Source organism: Zingiber officinale, chromosome 6A, assembly GCF_018446385.1.
Source record: "Zingiber officinale cultivar Zhangliang chromosome 6A, Zo_v1.1, whole genome shotgun sequence".
Classification (NCBI taxonomy): Eukaryota; Viridiplantae; Streptophyta; class Magnoliopsida; order Zingiberales; family Zingiberaceae; genus Zingiber; species Zingiber officinale.
The window spans coordinates 86,430,739-86,437,347 of record NC_055997.1 but is presented as its reverse complement, the minus strand read 5'-3'; the positions used below and the strand labels follow the sequence as shown (position 1 = coordinate 86,437,347).

The window sequence follows — 6,609 nt, the reverse complement described above, 5'->3', positions numbered from 1 at the left end:
CGATGTCTTTCTTCATACCGTTCCACCAATAGGAACGCCTCAAGTCCCGATACATACGGGTCCCGCCTGGATGGATCGTAAATCGAGAACGATGAGCCTCCTGAAGTAGCTCCTGTAAAACCGGATGAGACTGATGTACGCATAATCTACCTCGGAAGTATATAACACCCTCCTCGTCTCGTGTAAACTTGGTCTGCTGCCCGGAAGCTATCTGACTGCCAATGAACTGACAATGCTGATCACCAGCCTGAGCCTCTCGGATCTTCGTCCTGATCGACGACTGAGCAACCATGGTAACCAGAATACCCTGCTCTGTAGATCCCTGCTCCTCAAGGTCTAACTCAGAAAAACCTTGAATCAAATCCGTAACTGAAGTCCGGTGGCAAGCCAAAGTCCCTCTGGACTTCCTGCTGAGTGCATCGGCAACCACATTAGCTTTCCCCGGGTGGTAGCTAATGGTACAATCGTAGTCCTTCAAGAACTCCATCCATCTCCTCTGTCGGAGATTAAGCTCCTTCTGAGTAAAAATATATTTGAGACTCTTATGATCAGTGAGAATCTCAAATGTAATACCGTATAAATGATGGCGCCAAATCTTCAATGCATAAATGATGGCGGCTAACTCCAGGTCATGAACTGGGTAGTTCTTCTCATGCTCCTTCAACTGACGAGAAGCATAAGAGACTACTCTGCCGTGCTGCATCAGAACAGCCCCCAAACCCTGTAGAGACGCGTCGGTGTAGAGTACAAATCCATCCTCTCCAGAAGGTAAAACCAAAACTGGAGCCGACACTAATCTCCGCTTCAGCTCCTGAAAGCTGGTCTCGCAATCCTCTGTCCACATGAACTTCACGCCTTTCCTGGTAAGACGTGTCAATGGCATAGCAATACGCGAGAAACCCTCGATAAAACGTCGGTAATATCTTGCTAGTCCCAGAAAACTGCGGATCTCCTGAACTGATTTCGGCTGCTCCCAACCGGTAACAGCCTCGATCTTCTGAGGATCAACTGAAATACCTCTGCTAGAGACAACGTGTCCCAGAAAACCAACTGAGGATAACCAGAATGCACACTTGCTGAACTTCGCGTACAACTGATGTCGTCTAAGAATCTCCAAAACTGTACGAAGATGCTGTGCATGCTCCTCCTCAGAACGAGAATAGACCAATATGTCATCAATGAAAACGATAACAAACCGATCCAGATACTCAAGAAAAATGTGGTTCATTAAGTCCATAAACACCGCTGGAGCATTGGTAAGCCCAAATGGCATTACCAAAAACTCATAATGACCGTATCTGGTACGGAACGCTGTCTTCTGAATATCTGAGTCTCTGACTCTCAGCTGATGATATCCGGATCGCAGATCAATCTTAGAATACACTGATGTACCTCTGAGCTGATCAAACAAATCCTCAATCCGTGGTAATAGATATTTATTTCTGACGGTCACTGAATTCAGCTGCCTGTAGTCAATACATAACCTCATGGTACCGTCTTTCTTCTTGACAACTAGAACTGGAGAACCCCATGGTGAAACACTAGGGCGTATAAATCCCCTATCCAAAAGCTCCTGGAGTTGAACCTTCAGTTCGTTCAACTCTTTCGGTGCCATACGATACGGAGCTTTCGATGTCGGTGAAGTTCCCGGAATCAGCTCAATAGTGAACTCCACCGCCTTCGGGAGGCAAACCAGAAGCTCCTCGTGGAATACATCCGGATACTCTGACTACGTAAACGCTTGAGAGTCGCGAATCGCCTTCAAGATTAATCGTAGATAATAGAAAACCATGACAGCCATGAGACGCCTGAATCACCGAAATAATCGAGATGTCGTCATCTCGATGCGATGAAACTCCACGAGGGTTGGTTCGAAGGCAAGGTGACCACCCTCGTCTGGCAATCAACGGTAGCATGATATACTGATAGCCAATCCATGCCAAGAATGATATCAAACTCGACCATCTCCAATACTAGAAGATCTACCGTAAGTATCATGGTGCCAAAGTCTAACGGGCAATCTCTGATCTCCTGGGTGACGTCTAATGTATCACCGGACGGTAGGGAGACAGTCAATCGCTGCAATCTAACAGTAGGTAATCTACCAATCTCCCGCATAAAGGTACGGGATATAAAAGAGTGCGAGCTACCAGTATCAATCAATATATCAGCGGAAAATGCATAAATAGAAATCATACCGCGGAAAATGGATCCGTCGGCCCGCTGAGCATCCTCCCTGGTAATCGCATGAACTCGTCTAGTCTCTGGCGGAGGAGGAGGAGGTAACGCTGCCAGCGGCTGCTGCTGGACTATGTGCCAGATAAGACTGAGAGGATGGTGACTGATACTGTGCAGCTGGCTGGGACTGAGTCTGATACTGCCCCTGAGTCGGATAATAAGGTCCTGGAACAGAACTCTGGGGTGCAATGGAAGCACTGGAGTACTCCTGTCCAAGCATGCCAAATGATGCTGCTGAGGGAGCTACTCCCTGCTGACGCTGTGAGGAATGGGCTTTCTGCCCTCCTCGATATGCCCCTGACTGACTAGACTGTCCCGGAAGCCGTGTGCTGAGCCTTCAGCTGACAATCTCGGCTCTGGTGCCCAGGCAGTTTGCAATAAAAGCAAACTGGCTGTCCCAGAGAGCAAGTTGGGGTAAGGTGATCTCTGGATCCACATCGGAAACAATGAGTATCACCGGAAGGTGGTTGTCGGTTCTGCTGAGAAAACCGGGAACGTCCTAAAGAAGACTGCCCTGACTTCTGAGGCCTACGAGACGCCCCAGAAGTACTCTGACCTGACCGTCTGTGACTACTCTGATGCTGTCCTGTCGCCTGTGACTGCTTGATCTGCCCTGATGTCTGACCCGTATAGTTCCTTTTCCTGTCCGGATATGTTGTCTGCTGAGCTAACTCTATCATCAAAGCTCGAGCCAGTGCATTAGAGTAAGATGTGATCTCTAAACCGGCAAGCCGTACATGCAGATAACCATCCAGTCCCTGAATAAACTGCATCATGCGAGTTCTGTCCTCCGCATCTAGCTCTGGACAAAACTGAGCCAACCGGAGGAATTCAGTATTATACTCGGCCACTGAGCGGTTATTCTGCCTCAGACTCATAAAATCCTGTCGACGAGCCATCTGATAAGACAATGGAAAGAAGCGGGTCTCAAAAGCCTCTCTGAACCTGGTCCACGTGACGTTGCGCTCACTAATAATAGAACGCTGAGTAATCCACCAGGCATTAGCTTCATCCCGTAAATGATAGGAAGCCAGCTCTGCTTTCTCCCACTCGGAGCAAGCCATATAGAAGAAAGTCTGCTCCATAGTCTCTATCCATGACAGAGCCATAGTCGGATCGAGATCTCCGCGGAAAAGTGTGAAACGAGTCTTCATCGACTCAGTCAATGATGGAATCCTAGCCCGTGCAGCGACAATATCAGTGAGCTGTGTCGGGACGGCTGCAGGAGCTGGCGAAAACACTGAAGCTGATACTACTGGTGGTACCGCGGAATAAACCGGAGGAGGAACTGTAAAATACCGGAAATAGGCGAATATTAATATGGGAATTTTCCGGAATTTTTGGAAATTTTTCAGGAATTTTTCGGAGCTCGTATGGACGAGTTAACGGGGATAAAAATGGAGCCGGGAAAAGCCTGTTTAGGCTACCTATTTAAGCGAGGAAAAATTGAATTTATTTATTTCCTTGCTTTTCCTTTTCTTTTTATTTATTTTCTTTTCCTCCTCGTTACTGTGTCGTTCCCTTCTTCCTTCCCCGCGCGCCCGACGCCCTCCTCCTTGCCCTAACCGCCGGCCGCGGTGGTTTCTCCTCTCCTCCTACTTCATCTCCTTCTCCTTCTCCACACCAGCGACGCCGTCTGTGCCCTAGCCAGCCTGATGCCACTACCGGCACCGATTCCCCAGCGCCGGTCGTCGTCCCTATGTGGCCTAGCACTGGCCGTGATTTCCTCTGCCCGACGCTGACCCTCATCTCCTTTGCTCGGTGTCGTCGGCGCAGAGCCGGTCTCTTTCGTTCCGTCGGCAGCAGCCTTTCACCTTGCCCTAGATCGCCGGAATCTGGAAGCTTGGGTAGGTCTTCGGTTAGGAGCAGCAACCCAAGACTTGGTGTCCCCTTCCATGCCCTAATTTCACTGTGGGGTCTTCGTTTGGTTCCGGCAGCACTCCAGGCAGTAGCTCCCCTTGTTCCAGCATCAAGAGGGGCTGTGAATTGAGGTAAGGTTCGAGTACCAGAGGTTTACTTGCTGTAATTCAGTTGTTTGGACTGATTCTAAGAGTAATGTATGTTTTGTTGTTCTTTAGGTAGTTGTCGACGGAAGCTTTAGGATGGTGAGGTGGATTTCCAGCAGCCCACATTGTTATAGCTGTGAATCTAGGTAAGGAACATGATTATGATACATGTTGATTTAGGAAGGAATTGATACATACATAATTGGTTATGTATTTGAATTAGGTGTGATGTAGTTTTCATGATTTGTATAAATGGAATTAGGTGATTGATTATATAGATGATTAATCATGTGTAAATGGAATTAAGTTTGGATTCTTGATCTAATGGTGGATTAGGGATTAGGTAACTAACCCTAATTTATCGTTAGACTTTGTTTAGGTAGGTTGAGGTTTATAGTTTAGGGTTTTGCCCTAAATTGTTATTAAGGATTTTATTTAGCTAAATTTTTAGCTAAATAAAAATGTATCCATTGGTGACACAGGACTTTGACGCGAGACGAGTATCTCGGAGTCAGATTTGGATCATTTCGATTGGAGGCGGGTACTTTTGACTTATGTCATTTGATATGCTTAGTAATTAAATTAACATGTTGCATTAATTGTGTTTCTTATCTGTTTTCGGTTAATCACTACCCAAATCTTACATGCTTAATTGATTGATTGGTTTTGCATCTCAGGTATATTTTACCTGTTTATACATGCTTATAGGGGTAGTGATATGCCATGCTTGACCATGTTCAGGACCTAGGTTTTATACCTTCTGTATACCTTTGGATTGTTTTGGATTCGTTGACCTTTGATGTATTTTTATATATATGTGGATTAGGTCAGGATATTCTTGTGGTTAGTGTCATGCACCATTTGCATGATTGCATGCTGTGCGATAATCCGCTCCATTATTGTTGAGCACATCGCCAGTTACATGGATCTGCACACACCACCACTCATGGGTTAGTGGTCGATTCAGGCTGAGTGTGTTGCAGCAGGGACTCTGTTAGGCACCGTTGGTCCGCTCATGGGTAGTGTGACACAACGTGTTATCCGACAGGGATTCCTCCCCGATGTGTGACACCACTTCTAGGATGAAGATGACATTAGCTACCACCACGTCCCAAAACTTTTGAGCATATTTCTCATTATATATTGAGAGTGCGTCTATTGTTTTCTTTTTTGCAAAGCCATTTTTTTATGTAGAATATAAGGAGCAATTAGGTGATCATACCATGTTTATCGCAATTGTCTTCGAATTCATTGGATGTGAAGCCTCCACTTCAATCTAGTTGAATTGTATTGATGGAAAAATCACTTACATTATTCACTAAGATTTAAACTTCTTGAACATTGTCAACACCTCCACTTTTTCTATTATGAAATACACTTGCATGTTTTCTAGTATAATCATCTATGGAAGTGGAGAAGTAGTGATTCATACCCAAAGATGATGGGGGTAATACAATCACATGCATCAGTGTGGCAAGTTGTAGTGGCTTATCAGATCTAAAACTTGCATCATGGGGAACACTACCTTTTGCATGTTTAGATGATCTCACTTGACGTATATTTGGATTTGGATGTTGATTACTTAGATATCATATAAGTTATCTCGTTGATGGATTTGTTTTCGATTTTATACTACTACATGCCTGCCTGGACGGCAGAAGAGGTAAGAAAAATCGGATTTGGGCTTTACGAGTGTAGTTGAGTAGGGTTGATTTCGAGTCAGAGTATTACTATGTTGTTTATTTTATTAACTGCGTGGTTGTGACAGCCAGAGGCTGAATATATATATAAACTGCGTGGTGATTGATTTTTATTTACTGTTATTATTCCAGCCGCCTGTGGCTGAAGTATTTAGTGCTTGTAGAAATTTTTGATTGTCCGCCGTACAGGGGAGATGCTGCCGAAATTTTCTCGGACAGTGACTCCTGTGGGGCGTGACAGGAACTCCCGGTGCTGCTGTATAAACTGGAGCATAAGCCGTCGGTGGTACTACCGGGGGAACAAAAGTGGCCGCAGCTGAAGGTACGGTAGGTAATGGTACCAGATGCGGAGTAGCCGGTATCCCTAATGCAGGTACTGCTGGGTACACCGTATGTACTGGGGGCACAGGGGCTGCTGGTGCCGGATACACTATAGATCCAAGTGGCGGTGGTACTGAATACGCTGTAGGCTGCGCTGGAGCAGATGTCGGGTACGTCAATGGTACCCCTGATGGTACCGGAACTACTGTAGGAATAGGTACGCTCGGCACAACCGAGGTGGGTACCTCTATAGGAGCTGTCGGGGTCTGAAAACCCAACGTGCCCGCAGCATGCTGAGTCAGTCCCTGACTGACAGACTCACTAACAGTGGGCATCTCTGGCAT

General features: G+C 46.2%; 1 long non-coding RNA gene across 1 annotated transcript; it reads left to right on the top strand.

Moving 5' to 3' along the window:
* Nucleotides 1–3,952: 3,952 nt before the first annotated feature.
* Nucleotides 3,953–4,747, top strand: LOC121994159. The gene is made up of 3 exons (XR_006115615.1): nucleotides 3,953–4,229; nucleotides 4,317–4,390; nucleotides 4,727–4,747. It is a non-coding gene; the product is annotated as an uncharacterized LOC121994159 (long non-coding RNA).
* The last annotated feature ends 1,862 nt before the right edge of the window (nucleotides 4,748–6,609 follow it).